This window comes from Elephas maximus, chromosome 18, assembly GCF_024166365.1.
Source record: "Elephas maximus indicus isolate mEleMax1 chromosome 18, mEleMax1 primary haplotype, whole genome shotgun sequence".
NCBI lineage: Eukaryota > Metazoa > Chordata > Mammalia > Proboscidea > Elephantidae > Elephas > Elephas maximus.
Genome location: NC_064836.1, coordinates 30,261,373 through 30,283,331, shown reverse-complemented (window position 1 = coordinate 30,283,331; position 21,959 = coordinate 30,261,373). Strand labels below are relative to the sequence as shown.

The 21,959-nt window shown below is 42.5% G+C and overlaps 1 protein-coding gene across 8 annotated transcripts in view; it reads right to left on the bottom strand.

The window, feature by feature from the left end:
- The window catches only part of TIAM1 (TIAM Rac1 associated GEF 1), a 438,421-nt gene that overhangs the window by 186,696 nt on the left and 229,766 nt on the right, over positions 1-21,959 (bottom strand). For 7 of the 8 annotated variants that reach the window (XM_049858598.1, XM_049858601.1, XM_049858599.1 and 4 more), the window contains one exon: positions 18,388-18,580. The exons of the other annotated variant lie outside the window; for it this stretch is intronic. The gene's annotated coding sequence lies outside the window, so the exon portion shown is untranslated. The remainder of the gene's footprint in view (positions 1-18,387; positions 18,581-21,959) is intronic. 8 annotated transcript variants of the gene reach the window in all.

Sequence of the window (21,959 nt, the reverse complement as noted above, 5' to 3'; positions counted from 1 at the left end):
ACAGGAGACAAAAATCTAAGTGCCCCATAAAGAAAACCGTCAACGGCCACACATTAGTGACTGCCCGCAACTCCTCAGAAAGGCATAAAGCATCAGACATCCGGTGACACGGAAATACTCAGATACCGACACACCAATTCTCTAGGAGTTAGATTTAAAAGGTCACACTTTTGAGTGATAAAAACCAAATTCCCAGTATCTCATGGAAAGACATTCCAGCAGCAAAGAGAGTCTGCTGTGAAACTGATGCTGAAAAGCCAGCACCAAAAATCTGACTCATAGCCGACGCCCCCGTTATGCATGGGGTGGCAGTTAGGCTCGACCTGATCAGGACTTCCAGAGCAGAGTTCATCTAGAGAGTGAGGTTATCTGATCACGTGTCGGCAACCACGAACAACGGCTACTGTGTATAAGACACACTGCACATTCAACACTGACCACCGGGACAGGAAGGGACACTGCATCAACTCTGTGACACAGATAAAATGTTCACGTCAGTTGCCCTAGAGAGACCCAGACTATGAGCCCAGGCCTGGAAACCAGTAGCCTTTTCTACAGGGGCCAGTTCGTAACAGCCAGATTGCTACAGTAGAATGTAAAACTATAAAATAAAAAGCCTGGGTTCAATTTCTCATTCATCTCTAAACCTGTTGCTGTCGAGTCGATTCTGACTTATAGCGACCCTACAGGACAGGTGACGCAGCAGGTAAGAGCTCAGCTGCTAACTAGAAGGTAGGCAATTCAAATCCACCAGCCATTCCTTAGAAACCCTATGGGGCAGTTCTACTCTGCCCTATAGGGTCATTATGAATCGGAATCAACTTGACAGCAACGAGTTTGCTTTTCTGGACTTCATAGGACAGAGAAGAGCTGCCCCGTAGGGTTTCCAAGGCTGTAAATCTTTACAGAAGCAGGCTGTCACATCTTTCTCCCACAGAGCCACTGGTGGGTTTGAACCACTGACTTTTCAGTTGAGCAGCCAAGCACTTCACCACTGCGCCACCAGGGCTCCTTGCTTATTATGCAGCCCCCAAGTATGGAAGACCACCAATGGAACTGAAAAAGATTGGGATTGTAAAGCATAAAAACAAAACCGAAACAGGAATTATACTCGAGGTAAACTGATCAAGACACAGTATTAATTCTTAGTTGCCTGTCCCTGCTATCCAAGTGGGGTATTATGCTCAGAGAACAAAAACATTATTATTCAATATATAAATTGAGGTATCAAACATTTTGCAAAACTGTCCTGCAATGCTACCTGTAGTCAATTTTAAGTCACTTCTGAATACTGTGCATTACAGGGCAACACTGCCTTCACAATCACTACCATCAAAATGATTTAGAATTGTTAAAAAAGGAAGAAAAAAAACCTAGCTCCTTAAAAAAACACTCTCGGGAAAAAACAACTAGGATAAAGCAGAAAGCCAATGACACAGTGAATACGTACTTAAGTCTACCCCACAGGCCTGTTTACCAAAGCAATCAAACAGAAGGCGTTTGCTGGGTCAGGCTCCTAAGAGACATGGCTCCATGGGGCTATGAGAGCTACAAACATGTTCACATAATTTGTTGACTCCTATAGCAAAGAGAAGGCCCTTTTCCAATTTTCTCAGAAACTCCAAGGCTACCTAAAGGTTTCCTAAGGTAGTGGCAGAGGTACGCTGTTGTTGTTAGCGGCCACAGTCAGCCCCCAACTCATGGAACCCCATGCACAACACGATCGGACTATTGTGATTCACAGGGTTTTCAGTACCCGATTTTTGCAAGTCCATCGCCAGGCCTTTCTTCCTCGTTCATCTCAGTCTGGAAGCTCCACTGAAGCTTGCTCAGCATCAGAGCCACAGGCACGCCTCCACTGTCACATGGGTGAGGCTGCACCTGAGGTGACTAGCCGGAGTCAAACATGGGTCTTCCCAGTGGAAAAGGGAAATTCTACCACTGAACCACCACTGCCCTAGTAGCAGAGGTATAAGAAATACACTAAGCTGGAGCGAAGGAAAATGAAGGAAGAGGCAAAATAAGAATAATAAAACCGTAAAAGTTTAGCATCAAAAAGGAATTGGGATTCATCAACTAAGCCTCAGTCTTCCTATCCAGGAAGCTAAGAGGAGAATCTGTTTTTAAGAAATCTATCCTGTAAGCCTCAAAGTGACGATCCAGTTCAATTCCAGCAACTACCACACACCGTGTCTACGTGATGTGCCAAAATAAGAATATGGCTAAGATTGTTTAAATCTCGCTTAACAATTAAAGCATGTTTACTTAAATTCGAGAGGACAAAAAGAACCCTTTCAGTCCCAGTAAATTCCCATGGGGTGTCCCTGGATGGTATGAACAGTTAACTTGCTCAGCTGCTGAGTAAATGGTTGCAGGTTCAAGTCCACCCAGAAGTGCCTTGGAAGAAAGGCCTGGCGATCTAATTTTGAAAAACCAGCCCTTGAAAAGGCTATGGAATTCTATGCAACCATAAAGAACAATGATGAGTCTATGACACATATGATCACATGAATGGATCTGGACGACTTAACGCTAAGTGAAATAAGTCAATCACATACAACAAATATTGTATGATTTCACTTTTATAAGAATAGAAATATATATATACAGGGACCAGTGTTCATTGATGCTTACCAGGGGTGGGGGAGGTGTCACTCTCTACATCATAAATACTTGTTATTTTTGGTGATGGGAAAAGTAGCATAGAATGTGGGTGTGCTGAGCACAGCCTGACCCAAGTAAACGATGACCCTAAGAAACACACAAGAGAAAAGGATGTTTGGGATAATGAATACGACATATATCCTTTGGCAACAACACCAGCAATAACCAACAAACGAGTATATGATCACATATGTATATGTGTAAGCAAATATGTATACTGGTAGGTACAGGTATGGATGTGTGCACAGAAAGAAGTATCTACATGTACGTGTATATACAGATACGTATGTGTGTGCATATATATTCATAGAGGACATGGTTACAAATACCTCTCTGACATAACCAAACACCTCTGGTGATTGGTTTTCTGGTTTTGAAGGCTTAGAACCTTAGTCTCACGGGACGACTCGGTCAATTGGTGTAATATAAGTCGTAATGTTCATGTTCTGCATCCTACTGAGGTGAGTAGCATCTGGGGTCTTAAAAGCTTTCGAGGAGCCATCTGAGATAAAACTCTTGGTACCTACTCATCAGGAGCAAAAGAGAACGAAGGAAACCAAAGTCTCAGAGAAGAAACCAGTCTACAGGGCTAATAGCCTGCACAAGCCATGGCCTCATCTATCCTGAGACCAGGAGAACTAGATGGTGCCCGGCTACCACGGCCTGACCAACTGTTCTGTTCAGGGCCACAACAGATGGATCCTTACAGAATGGAAGAAAAACACAGAACAAAACCCACTTCATCACCAGGGCCCCTCAGTAAATCTTAGCTGTTACTATTTCTATGATCACATTTCCTAAGTAAAAAAAAAAAAAAAAAAAATCAGACAAAGGGATGGTCTAAAAACAGGAAGAAAAAAAAAATCCCCCATTCTCGAATAACGGCAATTTTCACCTAACGAGCCGGTCTTTGGAACCTAACCATGACGGTAAGCGAGGAGTGAGTATAACGCCATGAGACAATTTGTACAGAAATTGTCAAATGGGAACCTAGTTCGCTGTGTAAATTTTCACCAAAAACACAATGTTATTTTAAAAAGAAATCACATTAAAAATTCAGTTCTTCAGTTTAAAAAAAAACCCAGAGCACAGTTCTACTCTGACATACACAGAGTCGCCATGGGTCGGAATCAACTCAACAGCAAATGGTTTTAAATCCTCGTAACAATCTGGAACGTTATTTCACTATCAGGCTCTGAATTTCTAAATTGATCCTATTCCTATCTCAGATAAATACCTCTCATCGCACTCGCCAGTGGGAAGTACATGTGTATGTGTGTGTAGACATTTATAAAATAAATGGTAAAAAATTTTGACATTTTGTTTAATGAGGATGTTCAACCACAAATGCTGGTTAGGATAATCACACAGGTAAAATGTCCATTAGTATGTTTTAAACACCTGTCTATAAGAAATCTTTAACAACTCAATGTGGAGCCTGGAGCTTTAGTTGAGCGTTTTTAGTGAGGCACACTACAATAAACCACAGAGGAAATGGAGTGATAATGAAGGAGCATTGAGTTCTACAGCTGGCCAAAGAGGCCAGGTCAGAGGATTTAAAAGCAAGGGTGACAATACTGATAAGGCGGAGGGGGCAGGAGAAAGAAGGAGGGAGGAAGAGCAAGTAAGTACAGGCGATAAAAAGAAAACCTGGTTCTCAGCTTTTGTTCCTTCCTTAAAGGACAGCGGACAAGAGTTGAAAAACAACCCTCCCCTGTTGCTCTGATAGCGCCCCACACAGGGGGGTACACCCTCCTTTCCCCACCCACACCTCCCCGGGACAAGCTGGGCCTTCTACCTCCTTGGAAATCTTGGAGAGAAAAGGCCATTTCGACATTTCCAATCCTGGGTTTTAACATGACTGAACTTCTCCTAAGACTTTTCATAATTTGTCTAAGAATGTGCCTGAAGGCACGGAGGCTCCCCTTCCATTCCAGTTTACAAGTGATCTCAATGGGACTCAGTTTTTTTTGTTTTGTTTTGTTTTGTTTCTATTTAGGAACAAAAACACTCTCTCTAAAGCCTTCATAAAAAGTTCAGTGATTTACCTACCCCGATAGAAACGAGAAACATGCCTTTCAGAAACGTGGTAACAGGAGTGGGGAGTGTGTCCACCCCTGGGCACGAGCCTGGAGGAGCCAACCACGGTGAGGGGGTAGTCCCCAGAGGCGCGCTGCTCGGGTACAGTCCAGGCTCAGAAAGCAATAGTGGGACATAAAAGGACAGGGGTACAACCTTCAAGGGGGTTCCCACAAACCAAATCAGGAGCGATTTGATACGAAAATAAGTAATAACTAGTTGCCGATGTGTTGATTCAGACTCATGGGGACCCCATGTGCGTCAGAGTAGAACTGTGCTCCACAGGGTCTCAGAAGGCTGACTTTTCAGAAGCAGACTGCCAAGTCTTTCCTGTAAGGCACCTCTGGGTGGACTCAAACCTCTAACCTTTCAGTTAGCAGCCCCTCACATTAACTATTTGCACCACCCTGTGACTAAATAATGGTAGTAACAGATTATAACCTGCTGAAAAAATAGGAACCCATGAGTCCATAGGAGTATAAACAAATAAATTCAAAGAGTGATGAGAAATAAAGTATCTACACAATTTCTAAGTATCCCTGCACAAAACATTTCCTAAGTATAAAGGGGAAAAGAGCAACTTTACAGTGGAGAAGGCTGACAGATACCATTTTACTCGAGTGAGGAAAGAGAAGAAAAAGGACAAATAAAAATTGGGGGCTCCCTGAGAAGGCATGGAGGCCCTGGGTGATGCAAACAGTTAACACACTTGGCTGCAAGCTGGAAAGTTGGAGGTTCGAGACTACCCAGAAGTGCCTCTAAAGAAAGGCCTGGCGGTGTACTTCTGGAAAAAATCAGCCATTGAAAACCCTATGGCAATAGGGAACCCAAGGTTGAGAAGGGAGTGTTGACATGTCGTGCGGGTGTTAACCGATGTCATAAAGCAGTATGTGTAGTTTTAATTAGTTTGTTCTGTAAACCTTCATCTAAAGTACAATACAAATAAATAAATAAATAAATAAAAGAAAAGAAAGGCCTGGCAATCTACTTTAGAAAAAAATCAGCCATTGAAAACCCTTTGGAACAGAGTTCTACTCTGACACATGGGGTCGCCATGAGTCAGAGTCAACTCAACAGCAGCCGGTAACTGGTAAGAAAGACACACCACACTGTCATTTGTGATACATCTGCCGATGATGCAGAATCCAAAGCTAATCACGAGAAACAGCCCATAAATCCACATGGATAACGGAACTGTGCTCTACCAAAGAGTCATGGTCATGAGAATTGAGGAAAGACCAAGGAACTGTTCTTGACTGAAAGAGTCTAATGAGTCAAGACAACAAAACCCAACAGATGGTTATACCTGGATACAATGGCTATAAAGGGCACCATCCTTCCTGTGCTCGGGACAACTGTCACACCTAGAATGAGGCTGAGGAGTAGACAGTAACGACAACAACAAAAAAAAACAAATTCACTGCCGTGGAGTCGATTCCAGCTTACAGTGACCCTATAGGACAGGGCAGAACTGCCCCATAGGGTTTCCAAGGCTATAATCTTTATAGAAGCAGACTGCCACATCTTTCTCCTGCAGAGCAGCTGGTGAATTTGAACTACCAACGTTTCGGTTAGCAGCCAAGCGCTTAACCGCTGTACCACCAGGGCTCCTTGGAGTAGACAGTAGTACGTATTGTGGTAATTTTATTATTTTGATCCTTGTACAGCAGTTGGATGAAGTGGTTCAGTGTCAGAATTCTTGTCTTCCATACCAGAGATCTGGGTTCAATTCCCAACGAACGCACCTCACGCACAGCCATATGTCTGTGGAGGCCTGCGTTTTGCTGTGATGCTGAACAGGTGTCAGTGGAACTTCCAGACTAAGACTAGAAGGAGAGGCCTAGGGATCTACTTTGGAAAAGTCAGCCAATGAAAACCCTATGGATCACAATGGTTCAATCCACAACAGATCACGGATGGCGCAGGATCGGGCAGGGTTTCTCGGTTTCCATGGAATTGCTATGAATCAGGGACTGACTCCAAGGCAGCTAATACCAACAGCAGCGGTGATGTACTTTACGAAATCTCAGCACAGTATAAGGACTGATGGGGCGGGGGGTATAAGGACTGACGGGGCGGGGGGTATAAGGACTGACGGGGCAGGGGGTATAAGGACTGACGGGGCGGGGGGTATAAGGACTGACGGGGCGGGGGGCAGAACTCGACTAAACATCAATTTATGCGCAGCATGTTCTGTGGAAGACAACTGGTACAAGTACAAGATGTTTTAAAGATTCCTCCAAAATCATCTCAACAACGAAAAGCTTCAGTGTTTACGGGGAAAAATTTTTTATCGTGGAAAATGGATGATCGCAATCTCACACTCCTGGGCAGGAAAGTCTGCTGGAATTCTCCAGAAAAGTCAGCACAGCTGCTCCTGAAATGGCAGAACATGAAGGTGGGGCCTTCTAACCCTGAAAAGCTACGGTGGGTGATAAACTCAGGGCGAAGCACGGAGTAAGGCTACGTTGAGAGAAGCTTTGAAGATCTACATGAGGAATCATTTGGAAAGCCCAAATTTGACTGTAACTGGGATGCGTCATGCATGACCAGAAGTTTATCCTCCATCTTTGAACAGGTTATAAATACATCATCAGGTAGAGAAGAAAAGTCCCTAATGCACGGCTTTAAGAAACAATGGAATGTGGGCCCAAATAACGTTGGCTACTTCCAGGCCCTACCCCTGACCGCAGCCAGTTGGGGTAGAGTCAATTCTGAATCATGGTGACCCTATGTCTACCAAAGTAGAACTGTACTCCATAGAGTTTTCAATGGCTGATTTTTTGGCAGTAGATCACCAGCCCTTTCTCCTTAGGCACTTCTGGGTAGACTTGAACCTCCAGTCTTTCAGTTAGGAGCCAAGTGGTTTGATCATCTGCACCACCCTGTGAGTCCCTGCCCCTAGCGTCTCCCCTGAGATATTCCAGGCTCACCGTCTTCTCTTTCTTGCACACCAAAGGCAGAGAAGCCAAGGGAAGACTCTGAGAGCCTAGGGCCCCAGAAGGAGGAAGCTCGGGTCCCAGAATGACCACATGGAGAGAAAGGGCAGCCACCACCTCTGCCCACTGCCAACCCACTTTGGCCTGGGATACCAGCAAAATATAAAACTATCGAGTTGATTCTAATTCATGGTGATCCTGTGTGTGTCAGAGTAGAACTGTGCTCCACGGGATTTTCACTAACTGATTTTTTGGAAGTAGATCACCAGGCTTTTTTTTCTGAGGTGTCTCTGCGTGGACTTGAACCCCCAACCTATTAGTGAGCAATCAAGCACGTTAACCATATGTATAACCCAGGGATTCCCAAGAGTCAGTCTACCTTGGCAAAAATCTATGGTAGGTTAATGAACTTTTGTGAAAATCTTCTAGGGGGTCCTAAAGCTACCAAAAAAAATTCCAAAGAAGTCTTGGGAATTGAGCCTCATGAAGACTAAACTAATTCCACAGACTTATAGCCTGGGCATACTTGACTCCTGAAGACCCAGATATATCAGCTGCCTTTCAGAATTAGAAGTTACTACTCCCAAACGATAACCCCAGCTACTGAGTGGCATCAAAATGACAAGGCCGACAAGTTGGAAAAGTATTCTCATTATTGTAGCCAAGAACCCTAAAGGAAAGGTTACACAGAGGAAGAGAAGGGCATCCACCATACTCACTGAGGAGAAGTGTTTAAGGCAGTATGTCAAAATATTTATTTCTACAGCAAAGTATAATTTGCATTTTTACATATTTACATTTAGCTCAAATGACTACAGCAATGTGACCCCTTGACAAAGGACTGCATTCCAACTTTTCTTTAGAGAAAATACAGAGTCTACTTGTCTTAACAAGTCGGCAACACCTGCATTGGTCTGGCAGGACTCTCCATGGTATGTAAATAATGGACTGCCAATGACTGTCTTCTAGAACAAAGGAGTAAAAAGCTCAGCTCCCTTCCCTGGTTTCTTCACTCTCAGGGAATGTTTTCTGAAACATCTTTGTTGATACAACCAGAAGAATACTGTCACCAAAAATTACTGATTTAGGGGCGTGAATACCCCCAGAGGGAGGGCATGGGCTCCGGATTACACCGCCATTTCCTTAAAAGGAGAATGGCTCATATTACTAAGAAATCGTTTCTCTTTAAGACACCACCCCAAAGAACACTAGAGCTTTAAACATTTACATCAAATCAGTGTTAAGAAAGAATGAGATCAATAAAAATCAGCTGTGTTTCTACACATCAGCAATGAGAAATCTGAAAGGGAAATCAGAGAAAAGAATTCCATTTACAACAGCATCTATGAGAACAAAATGCCTAGAAGTAAACGTAACAAGGGATGTGAAAGGCTCGTAGAATGAAAATTATAAAACACTGCTGGAAGAGATTAATGAAGACTTAAATAAAGGGAAAGATGTTCCATGTTCATGGACTGGAAGATTTAATATAGTCAAGATGTCAACACCAGGGATCTATAGACCCAATGCAATACGGATCAGGACTCCAACAGCCACCTTTACACAAATGGGAAAAACAATCCCCAACTTTATATGGAATGCAAGAGGCCCCAAATAACTAAAGCAATGTTGAAGAAGAACAAAGTAGGAGAACTCATACTTCCTGATTTTAAAACATATTATACAGCTCTTTTCAATCACTTCATACGTACCCAAAACCTGGACAATGAATAAGGAAGACTGAAGAAGAATTCATAACTTTGAATTGTGATGTTGTTGAGGAATATTGAATATACCACGGATTGCCAAAAGAACAAACAAATCTGTCTTGGAAGAAGTATAGCCAGAATGATCCTTGGAAGTGAGGATGGCAAAACTTCATCTCACATACTTTGGCATGTAATCAGGAAGGACCAGTCCCTGGAGAAGGACATCAGGCTTAGTAGAGGATCAGCAAAAAAGAGGAAGAGGCTCAATGAGATCGACAGACACAGTGGCTGCAACAACAAGCTCAAATACAGCAATGATTATGAAGATGGCACAGGTCTATTTCATTCTCTTGTATACAGGGTTACTGTGAGTCGGAACCGGCTTGATGGCACCTAATAATAAAAAAAATACAGCTACAGTAACAGAAACAGCCTGGCATTCGTATGATAACAGGCACATAAACAAACGGAACAGAGCTGAGACTCCAGAAATCAACTGATTTTTGACAATGGTAGTCCATTAGATGAGGAAAGAAGAGTCTTCTCAGTAAACGGTACTGGGAAAACTGGGTTTCCACATACATAAAAATGAAACACAATACATGCATACCTCCCACCATACACAGAAACAAATGCAAAATGAATTAAAGACCTAAGCATGAAAACAAAAACTGTAAAATTCTTAAAAGAAAATGTAGGGGGCAAGGCTGTCAGGTCCAGCTTTTAAGAATGGGTTATCTAATATAATAACAAAAGTACAAACAATAAAAGGCAAAATAAATAAATGGGACCTTATAAAAATTAAAAGCTTTTTTCATCAAAAAAAAAAAAAAATTTTTTTTTTTTTTTTTTAACCAAAAAAGTGAAAAGACAAGCTAGCAGCTGGGAGAATATCTTCAGAAACCACACAGCCAATAAGGATCTAAAAACCAAAATATGTGTAAAACTTTGACAACTTAACAACAAAAACAAACAACCCAGTCAAAAGATGAGCAAAGGACTTGAACAGACATCTGCCCCAGAGAGGACATTACCGTGGCCAGCAAACACATGAAAAAATGCACACAACATCATTAGCCACTAGAGAGATGCAAATCAAAACTGTTTCATTCCCACTAGGATAGCTATGATTAGGGGAGGAAAAAAGAAACAGAAAATCGGAAATGCTGGCATGGATGTGGGGAAACTGGACGCTTTGTATGTTGCTGGTGGGAATGAAAAATGGTAGAGCTGTTGCGGTTGGGTTGCAGAAAACAGTGTGGTGGTTCTTCAAAAAACAAAAACTACAACTACCACACGATCTAGCAAGTCCAGTGCTAGAAATATACTCAGGGTCTTGAAACCAGCAACATGAACAGACAAATGTACACCAGTGTTCACAGTGGCATTACTCACAATACTCAGAAGGTGGAAACAACCTAAAGGCCTATCGACAGATAAACCAATAAACAAAATGTGATACATACATTCAGTGAAATACTACTCAGCCAGGAGGAGAAATGAAGTCTTGATACATGCTACAGTATGGATATAGCTTGAAAACAATATGCTGAATGAAATAAGTCAATCCCCAAAGGGCAGGTATTGTATGACCTCACTTACATAAAAAAGACAAATGTATAGAGACCAAAGTTTATCAGTGGTAGCCAGGGGCTAGACGGAAGAGGAAAGGGGAGAAGGATTACTGCTTAGGTGTGGTTTACAGGGATAGAAACATTACACTGATCAAGGGTAGGATTGCACAGCAGCCCACAACAATTAATGTAATTGTTGTCCATAAGTTGTACAACTGTAAAAAGTTAAATTGGCATAATTTGTGTGATAGATATATTTACAAAAAAAAAGAAAGAGCAGGTGCCGAAGCTCCTTATATGCAACTAAACATCTCATGGGATTTGGTTTCTTGGTTTGGAGGTTTAGGGTCCTGGTCTCACGGGACTACCCAGTTAACTGGCCTAATACTGTGCTTACTGCTTCTGTTCTACCTCCTAGTTCGATGAGTAGTACTTGGAGTCTTAAAAGCTTGCAAGCTAGGAAGAAGTAAAAGTAACTCTATTTGCAGATGATATGATCTTATACACAGAATACCCTAAGGAATCCTCAAGAAAACTACTGAAACCAATACAAGAGTTCAGCAGGGTATCAGGATACAAGATAAACATACAAAAATCAGTTGGATTCCTCTACACCAACAAGAAGAACATCAAAGAGGAAATCACCAAATCAATGCCATTTACAGTAGCCCCCAAGAAGATACAATACTTAGGAATAAATCTTACCAGAGATGTAAAAGACTTATGCAAAGAAAACTACAGTACACTTCTGCAAGAAACCAAAAGAGACTTACATAAGTGGAAAAACATGTCTTGCTTGTGGATAGGAAGCCTTAACATTATAAAAATGTCTATTCTACCAAAAGCGATCTATCTATACATTTAATGCACTTCCAATCCAAATCCCAAAGACGTTCTTTAATGAGATGGAGAAACAAATCTCCAACTTCATATGGAAGGGAAAAAGGCCCCGGATAAATAAGGAATTACTGAAAAAGAAGAACAAAGTGGGAGGCCTTACTTTACCTGATTTTAGAGCCTATTATACCGCCACAATAGTCAAAAACAGCCTGGTACTGGTACAACAGATACATGGACCAACGGAACAGAATTGAGAATCCAGATATAAATCCATCCACATATGAGCAACTGATATTTGACAATGGCCCCAAAACAGTTAAATGGGGAAAAGACAGTCTTTTTAACCAATGGTGCTGGCATAACTGGATATCCATCTGCAAAACAATGAAACAAGACCATACCTCACTCCATGCACAAAAACTAACTCAAAATGGATCAAAGACCTAAATATAAAATCTAAAACAATAAAGATCATCGATGAAAAAATAGGGACAACGTTAGGAGCCCTAATACATGGCATAAACAGTATACAAAACATTATTAAGAATGCAGAATAAAAACTAGATAACTGGGAACTCCTAAAAATCAAACACCTGTGCTCATCCAAAGACTTCACTGGAAGAGTAAAAAGACTATCTACAGACTGGGAAAAAGTTTTTAGCTATGACATTTCTGATCAGTGCCTGATCTCTTAAAATCTACATGATTCTGCAAAAACTCAACTGCAAAAAGACAGATAGACCAATTAAAAAATAGGCAAAAGATATGAACAGACACTTCACTAAAGAAGACATTCAGATAGCTAACAGATACATGAGGAAATGCTCATGATCATTAGCCATTAGAGAAATGCAAATCAAAACTACAATGAGATACCATCTGACTCCAACAAGGCTGGCATTAATCCAAAACACACTACACAATCAAGGTTGGAGAGGCTGTGGAAAGACTGGAACACTTACACACTGCTGGTGGGAATATAAAATGGTACAACCACTTTGGAAATCGATCTGGCACTTCCTTAAAAAGCTAGAAATATAACCACCACACAATCTAGCAATCCCACTCCTCGGAATATATCCTAGAGAAATAAGAGCCTTTACACAAACAGATATATGCACGTCCATGTTCATTGCAGCACTGTTTACAATCGCAAAAACATGGAAACAACCAAGGTGCCCATCAACGGATGGATGGATAAATTATGGTATATTCAGACAATGGAATTCTGCGCATCGATAAAGAACACTGAGGAATCTGTGAAACATTTCATAACATGGAGGAAACTGGAAGGCATTATGCTGAGTGAAATTAGTCAGTTGCAAAAGGACAAATATTGTATAAGACCACTATTATAAGAACTTGAGAAATAGTTTAAACTGAGAAGAAAACATTCTTTTGTGGTTATTAGAGGGGGGAGGGAGGGAGGGTGGGAGAGGGATATTCACTAATTAGATAGTAGGTAAGAACTACTTTAGGTGAAGGAAAAGACAACACACAATACAGGGGAGGTCAGCACAACTGGACTAAACCAAAAGCAAAGAAGTTTCCTGAATAAACTGCTTCGAAGGCCAGCGTAGCAGGGGCAGGGGTTTGGGAACCATGGTTTCAGGGGAAATCTAAGTCAATTGGCATAATAAAATCTATTAAGAAAACATTCTGCATCCCACTTTGGAGAGTGGCATCTGGGGTCTGAAACGCTAGCAAGCAGCCGTCTAAGATGCATCAACTGGTCTCAACCCACTTGAATCAAAGAACAGCAAGCACAGGAGGTAATTATGAGCCCAAGAGACAGAAAGGGCCACATGAACCAGAGACTACATCAGCCTGAGACCAGAACTAGATGGTGCCTCGCTACAACCAATAACTGCCCTAATAAGTAACACAACAGAGAACCCCTGAGGGAGCAGGAGAGCAGTAGAATGCAGACCCCAAATTCTCACAAAAAGACCAGACTTAATGGTCTGACTGAGACTAGAAGGGTCCCAGTGGTCATGGCCCCCTGACCTTCTGTTGGCCCAGGACAGGAACCATTCCCGAAGCCAACTCTTCAGACAGGGATTGGACTGGACAATGGTTTGGAGAGGGATGCTGGTAAGGAGTGAGCTTCTTGGATCAGGTGGACACTTGAGACTATGTTGGCATCTCCTGCCTGGAGGGCAGATGAGAGGGTAGAGGGGGTTAGAAGCTGGTGAAATGGACACGAAAAGAGAGAGTGGAGGGAGAGAGTGGGCTGTCTCATTAGGGGGAGAGTAAGTGGGAGTGTGTAGCAAGGTGTATATGGGTTTTTGTGTGAGAGACTGACTTGATTTGTAAACTTTCACTTAAAGCACAACAAAAATTATTTTTGAAAAGCTTGCAAGCTGTCATTCAAGGTACAACAAATCTGTCTGTATTCTCCTGGAGCAACAGAGGAAGAAGGAGTCAGGAATAGATGGAGGAAATGGAGTGTGTGGCTAATAGTCTCCATGAACAACCACCTCCTTTGCCAAGAGACCAGAAGAACTGGAGGGCAGCTGGCTACCACTATTGAACATTTTGATCAAAGATTCAATAGAACTACCCTGATCAAAAGGGAGAAAGCACAGAACAGAATTCCAAATTCTCATGGACTCTATACTTTCTGGAGCCATGGAGTCTAGATGAAGCAATTGCCCTGAGACAATCTTTAAACCTTAAACCAAAAACATCCCCTGAAGTTCTTCTTAAAACTAAACAATATTTTAGCTTAACTAGTAAAGAATATCTGCCTTGAGCATTAATGTTCTTTGAAAAAGTATCTATAGGAAATCAAACTGACAACAGCAACTTGAAAGATAACACAGGAAACTTAGGGTCAGTGAGTTTATGTTAATGGGGGAAGAACAATTCAGAAAAGGAGGGTGAGAATGATTGCACACCTTGAAGAATGTAATCAATGTCTGAGTTATACACGTAGAAACTGTTGAATTGATGTATGTTCCACTGTGTATATTCTCAATGACAACAAAAAATTATGAAAAATTTAAAAAATTAGATCACTCTAAATATGCCCATCAGGGTCCCCAGGGACTCATAATACAGGTTTTGGCCCAAACAGCAATGGGGAGATAGGTACCATCACTCTTCACTCAATTTAGTGAATAATTTCTTAAAGATCTGTTACAGGTTGAAATGTGTGTCCCCCAAAATATGTGTCAAAATCTGAACACCAGTACCTGTGAATAGGATCCTTTTTTTGGAAATAGGTTTTTCCTTCTGTTATGTTAATTAGGCCATACAAATGTAAAAAAAACAAACTAAACTTGTTGCCCTTCTGACTCATAGTGACCCTATAGGACAGCAGCCCCACAGGGTTTCCAGGAAAAGCTGAGGATCTTTTGGTTAGCAGCTGAGCTCTTAACAACTGTACCACAAGGGCTCCATACCTGTGTAAGGTGGGTACTAAAACTAATCACCTTTGCCTTACAAAAACTGAGACAGAGAGACAGACACACACGGCAGGAGCATGTACGAACCCATAAACTCCACGGACGGACAACTCGTTCTTTGAGTTTTCACAAAATATTTTACCTGGTCAGCTAATAACCAAAGATCCCATTGTTAGATGTGAATTTTTTAATAACTTCTGTTAAGAAACATATAACCTTAACCCAGTGCTGTCGAAACCTTAGGAGAAATCAATTTGAGCCTTATCAGTATGAAAAATCAAAAACCAAACTAGCTACCCTGTCGAATCAATTCCAACCCATGGAGACGCCACGTGTTTCAGGGCAGAACTGTCCTCTGTACGGTTTTCGATGGCTGTGATCATTCTGGAATAGGTCACCAGGCCTTTCTTCTGAGGCACCTCTATGTGAAGTCAAACCACTAACCTTTCTATTAGTATCCGAGCACTTAACTGTTGGCATCGAAGGTGTTCACTAAACCCATAGATAGGAATAACGTTCATTTTACAACTGAAACTGAAGCTCCAAGAGGTTAGCTAACAAACCCAAGTCCTTGGAAGTAGTGAGTAGAAATTCGACATAGGTGCATTTGACCCTAAGTATGTGTTCCTTTCCTACAGAATTTTGCCAGTTACTAGTAATTGCATTCCTTCTTCAGGGAAGATTTTTATAGCCAGGGAGACTGAGCAGAAGAAAAGAGAATATGAAAATATGATGTAAAAAGAAGGAATAAAGGGGGGGGGGGGTCATGGCACAGAAAGAAGTCACAAGGTTCAATTTTAACAAGGGTCAGTCAGTCCTGTGGGAGGCATCTCAGCAATCTACTCGAACCCACATCACACACAACCCTTAAATCACAGCAGTTACTCACCTGCCCATTGCAAAAAGAATGTTCATATGCAAAGAGTGTGTCTTACATATTATTTTTCGAAAATTATATGTTGTTGTTGTTGAGAGTATACACCGCAGAATGCCCAACAATCTCCACATGTTCAAATCAGGGACACGGATTACATTCTTCAAGTTGTGCAACCATTCCCACCCTTCTTGCCCCGAATTGTTCCTCCCTCATTAACGTAAACTCACTGCCCCCTAAATTTCTTATCTACTCTTCTGAATTGCTCTTGTCAGTTTAATCCCATATAGATAATCCTTTAAAAAGCATAACGCACAAGGCAGACATTCTTTGCTAAACCAGCTAAACTACCGTTTGGTTTAAAGAAGACTTCAGGGGATATTTTATCAGATACAACAAGCTCAATCTGAAATTCTGCTTCTAATACTATGAGAGGGGTGGAGGTGCAAGGTTTTCCTGCAGGAATGACCTTTTCTAAGAATTTGAATAGATTTATTTGGGACAGACATTTGCTTTGAGTATGCTTGACAGCCCTAGAAATTCAGGACTTAAAGATCCACACAGTACCTGCTACAGGTACTTCCACGGAGGAAAACACTAAGAACATTACTTAGCTTTTCTTTGTACAATTTTTTTTACTACATTTACTTTAATCACAGACTCTGGCACTTGCGTTTTAATGGCATTCCAAGTCTTCGAGGAGACTCCCATCTGGGTTCCAAATAATCAACATTTGTAGATGAACAGAATGTGGGTTCACAATACATAGAACGGAAAGACAGGCTGTTCTTTTAAAGTCATGAGGGACATGTGGGGGCAGAATGGTTTATTATAAATCGAGTTAAATAGTGTACATTTAAAAAAAAAAGACTAAGCAGCTGGTTTTAAGACAAGGACACACTATGCCCCAGGGCGCTTGGTTACTGGAGCCAGAACGGACAACTTAAGACATTCCGAGACCTTCTAAAGAGAAGCTAAAGTATGGTGCCTACGTGCCATGCAAACATCACACCTACTACTACTACTGACAATCGATGTTTATTAAGGATTTCTGCTATGCATGTTACATAGGCAGGCTTTTTTTAATGTTCCCCAAAATCCCCTTGTTTGCTGGCGAATCAATTCCGACTCATGGCAGCCCTGCGTGTTAGGGAGCAGAGCTGCTCCACACACTTTTCTTGGCTGTAATCTTAATGGAGGCAGGTCACCAGGCCTTTCTTCCGCAGTACCACTGGGTGGGTTCAAACCACCAACCTTGAGGTTAGTAGCCGAGCGCACCTACAGACCTCAGGGGGTGGATATTATTACTGCTGGGGCCACTTTACAGATAAGGAAACTAAGCCTGAGGAAAAGCAAGGCTGTCGCCTAAGGCAGTTAAGTGGCTGTGGTGTGGGGGTCACACTGACCCTTACCTGGAAGAGGAAAAAAGAAAAAAGAATTTGAATAGTAAAGAAAATCAGGAGACCCTGTAACAGTAAGATTTAAGTTTACTGAGATGGAGGTATCCAGAGAAGAACTGTGGGTGATGATTTGGGGCTGGATGTAAGATAAGAAGCCCTGGTGGTGCAGTGGTTAGAGTGCTCAGCTGCTAATGTCAAGGTTGTTGGTTTGAACCCACCAGCCACTGTGTGGAAGAAAGATGTGGCAGCCCGTTTCCATTAAGGTTTACAGCCTTGGAAACCCTATGGGGCAGTTCTACTCGGTCTTATAGGGTCCCGATAAGAGTTGAAATCGACTTGTCAGCAGCGGGTATGGTTTTTTGGGTTTGGGAGGAAACTGTAAGGTTCCTGGATGGCTCAAATGGCTTGCACCCAAGCACTGACCTAAAGGTTGGCATCTCAAACCCACCCAGCAGTCTGGCCTTAGAGAGACCAGGCGATCTGCTTCTGTAAAAATTACAACCAAGAAAACCCTATGGAACAGTTCTACTCTGTAACACATGGGGTCGCCATGAGTCGGAATCAACTCAATGCAGCAGGTTGGTCGGTTGGTTTGTTTTTTCTCTTTTATTTCTGTATATAATTTATTTAAGTCTCTATTTGGGAAGGTATAAACATAAAACAGGAAACGCTGGTGACGTCATGTTTAGAAACTAGGGCTGCTAACCAAAAGGTCTGCAGTTCGAATCCACCAGGCGCTCCTTGGAAACCTTATGGGATAGTTCTACTCTGTCCTACAGGGTCGCTGTGAGTCGGAATCAACTCGACGCCAACGGGTTTGGTTTTTTTGGTTTTTTACACATAAAATAGCTTTATTTTTCCCCACTGCTGCTACTGGTTTTCTTCTGACCGGACTCACCTCTCGGTGGCTAGTAGGGTCCCTGTTTCTTTCTCCTTCTCGTCTCTTCTCCACGCTTCTCTTTTTGGGAAACGGTGGCCCAGGAAAAGCAGCCAGGCTAAGGGGTGTCAGGAGCTCATGTGTCAAGCACAGCTCCCCAGGGACCAGCTACGCGGTGGACGGCAGGGCACTCAACCTCTCAGAACCTCCTCAGCTATGGAACGGAAAACGGGAGGAAACAACCTCAGAGAGTTACCATAAGCATACAGGAAGTTATGCAGGGAGACACAGGACGTTATATACGGGGATACAGGAAGTTACGTTGGGATACAGGAAGTTACGCAAGGGGATACCGGAAGTTATGCATGGCGATACAGGAAGTTACGTATGACAAGTGCTTGGTGCTTGGACTGGCCAATGGAAACTGCGTCAGCTCAGCTAAACCCCTTCCAGAAACCAGAGACTTCTGGGCATGACGGAAGCCATATAAAGCCACCCTCAAAAAAAAAAAAAAAAATTTTTTTTTTTTTCCCCCTAAAAGGGTGTTCTTCTCCAAGCCTTCCTGTGGATAGTCGGTCTTCGTTATTCACGGATTCTGTATTTGCTCGTTCACCTATTTGCTAATACTTATTTGTAACCCCAAAATTAATCTACATGATGCCCCTCCGCCCTAGATAAGGAAGACGATACTTCTGTCCCACGAGAAGGAGACCCACAGAACTGACTTTGAAAATGGTGTAGTAAGAGAGGGAGGGGCTAGAAATCACGTAAAATCTCCGATAGTGCTCATTTGGCTCCTGAAACATAATGCCAATGATGGAAACAACGTTAGCAGCCAACACTTTCTGAGCACCTAAGTCACAAGGAGTCCTGGCTGTGCAACGGTTCAACACTCGGCCACTAACTTAACAGATGACAGTTTGAACCTACCCGGCGGCCCTGCGTAAGAAAGACTTGGTGATCTGCTCCAATAAAGATTATAGCCTAGAAAACCCCATGGGGCAGTTCTACTCTGTCAATAGGGTTCCCATGAGATGAAAATGGCCTCCAAGGCACCCAACGACATACTTTATGGTGAAATGGAAACAAAGTTGCCAGCCTTTTTCCTTCTCTGATTCTGGCCTCTTTGATGTTCTCTCAGCTCAAAACTCGGCTAAAATACCAAAGCCTTAATATTTGGCACTGATTAATTCAGTCCCCTTGAATTTCACTTCCTTGATGCCAAAGAGAAACTTGGCCCATGGTTTCAAGGAACACTGGTGGCACAACGGTTAATTGCTAGGCTGCTAAAAGAAAGGTTGGCAGTTTAAATCCACCCAGCAGCTCCACAGGAGAAGCCCGGCCATCTGCTTCTGTAAAAATTATAGTCAAGAAAACCCTATGGAACAGTTCTACTCTGTCATATGGAGTCAGAATCAACTCAAAGGTACCCGACAACAACAACCGTATGTCAGGCACTAGTGGAGTATTTTAATCTTGCTAACAATTCTACAAGGAAGGTAGCCATCCCATTTTATAAATGATGTTGAAGCACAGAGAGGTTAAGTAACTTACCAAGGACAAACAGCTAGTTAGCAGGGGAGAGATCTCAGTGAAAATGCCCTAAACTATCTCTTCTCCTGCCTGGACAACACAGCAAGCCTTTGGGCTATCTCAGAATTCTAGAACTGCACCTACAGGCCCTAGGACATTGCCAGGAACAAAGGAATTACTACTCAACTACGAAGTGTGAAGTTCATGCTGGGAGCAAAGATTTTGGTATGTTTTGGCTTTCAACAACAGAATAGCTTTCTAAGTCATTTCTTTGCTCCCATTATTTACCTATTTCAGAAACTTTTACAAAGTGTCCCTGCCAACTAGGCCTCCAGAGAACAAGGAAATTGTAAATACTTACCCCACAGTTACATATTAAGGACAGGGGATCTTTCCACTGTAATTCCACGGAGGTGGACAAAGAACACAACCAACACTATAATAATTACATGGAAGAACAAAAATATTGCTTTACAGTTCAACACTACTAGACAAGAATCATGGAGGGATACATTCTCATGAGGTATGCTTTTAGAATTTACTCAGGTTTTTCATCTAAAATAACGTAAGCATTCACCCTTGATTTGCAGAAATGGATAGACCTGTTTATCTTTTAAAGTCAAGAGATGGAAAGAAACCAAAACTCAGTGGGTTCCTTACCCAGTTTGAGGGGTCATGTGAAGTGGACATGCAAGGAACCCATAGTTTTCAACGTTTTTCTATTACGCTGTTTGTTTCCACATGTTGATGTGAATAAAGCAATATCATACTGAAAAATCAATAAAAATACATTAGGATTGAGGTTGTTCCCCCCCCCAAAAAAAACAGGGTTGTCATGGATTGAATTGTGTCCCCCCGAAATATGTACTGAAGTCCTGGCCCCTGTACCTGTGAACACAATCCTGTTTGGAAATAGCTATTTTCTTTGGTGCAGTGATTACGTGCTCAGGTTCCTAACCTTGGCAGTTCAAATCCACCAGCCGCTCCTTGGAAACCCTGTGGCGGCAGTTCTACTCTGCCCTATAGGGTCGCTATGAGTCAGAATCCACTTGATGGCAATGGGTTTTGTTATGTTAATGAGGTCATACCAGAGTACCCTGAGTCCTAAACTTAATCACTTTTGAGTTATAAAAAGAGCAGAATAGGCACGCGCGCACACACACACACACACACACACACGGGGAAAGACAGATGCCATGCAAGGACTGTATACAAGCAAAGAAACGCCAGGGATCGCTAGCAGACAGACTCACAGAAGGAAGTGACACAGCCAGGACCCTGATCTGGACTTCTGGCCTCCAGAAGCATGAGGAAATAAATTTCTGTCCTTTAAAGCCACGTGCCTGTGGTATTTTTTGTTACGGCAACACTAGGAAACTAAGAGCAAAAGACTTTCCATTTAAATCAAAGAGGTGCATGTCTCCCACATTTCCATGTCCTGCCTGAGGTCTGCTCTCGCCACACATCATGAGGACTGAGCCCTGAGGAATAAGGCCATCCCTCACTGCACATAGACAGACATCTGATCTCAGGGATAGCCAGGGCGCCTCCTCCCACAGCTTAGCAGTTGAATTCCCTACCTATTATGACATGACAGTACCAGTTTCTAGTCTGGGTTTTGTACCATTCCATTTTTCTTCCCAGTAGAGTCAAGGCCTTCATTTGTTGTTGTTCTCGGGTGCCATCAAGTCGATTTTCAACTCATAGTAACCCCATGTGTGAGAGTACAAATGCCCCATAGGGTTTCCTAGGCTGTAATCTTTATGGCAGCAGATCACCAGGCCTTTCTCCTGTGAAGCGGCTAGGTGGGTTTGAACCATCAACCTTTTGGTTAGCAGCTGAGTGCTTAACTGTTGCACCACCAGAGCTCCTTATGCCTTCATTTACCAGGAATGAACTCAAGCAGCTGCCAACCTTTCCCAAACTGCCTTTCTGTTTTCCCAACTACTCAGGAGGCTTTCCCCAGGGAAGGAGTTAAGGTGAAGAGGATGTGCCAGGCCCCTCCCTAAGAATTACCCATGCCAGCTTGGAAGGCAGCTGAGGTTGAAAGGAAACTTCCT